Source organism: Penaeus monodon, chromosome 24 (assembly GCF_015228065.2).
Source record: "Penaeus monodon isolate SGIC_2016 chromosome 24, NSTDA_Pmon_1, whole genome shotgun sequence".
Lineage (NCBI taxonomy): Eukaryota > Metazoa > Arthropoda > Malacostraca > Decapoda > Penaeidae > Penaeus > Penaeus monodon.
In genome coordinates this window covers 27,319,962-27,320,591 of record NC_051409.1, presented here as the reverse complement: position 1 = coordinate 27,320,591, position 630 = coordinate 27,319,962, and the positions used below count along the sequence as shown (strand labels likewise).

Sequence of the window (630 nt, the reverse complement as noted above, 5' to 3'; positions counted from 1 at the left end):
ATGAAGGGAGAAGGGGGAATACTATACACATATAGTATTTCCGCGTGACAGAGTAGAGACAGACACACTGAAATACAGAGAAGCGTATGGGTGAGCGGCACCAATCACAGCCCATCCTTATCCATCCCTTACCCTTTGACCTTCCCTCCAATCTGCTTCCTGAAGTCCCATCTCTTTCCCATCGCCTCTAGTGTTCCTCGGGGCTCTCCATCCAATTAGTTTCTGACTCGTGGTCTATAGAAGGTTGCAGATCCAATAATTTGGCAAATTCAACGCTATGAAAACCTTTCGTGTATCATTTTCTCCTTTTCCTCAGATTTCCAAACGTATTTTCTTGCGTTTTTAACTAAGAATCTATCACTAAACGGGAAAGATGAAGTACCCATAAACAGTAAAACACATCAAAAATAAAAACAATCCTAAATGCTTATACAGGTTAAGAACGTGTTATACTTTCAACGAATAACCTGCAATAAAGGCCTGGTCAACCCCGTACGGAATGACCACCCAACACCTGCCTCCATCTTCAACAGCTGGGTCATCTCTAACAGGGATCCACAGGGATGCCACTCGCAGAGGGACGCACGACTCTCTGGCGACCTTACCTAGTTCGCAACAGTCAGCTACGAG

General features: G+C 44.8%; 1 protein-coding gene across 1 annotated transcript in view; it reads right to left on the bottom strand.

Moving 5' to 3' along the window:
* LOC119588702 overlaps positions 1 to 630 on the bottom strand; it is a 103,718-nt gene that overhangs the window by 13,725 nt on the left and 89,363 nt on the right.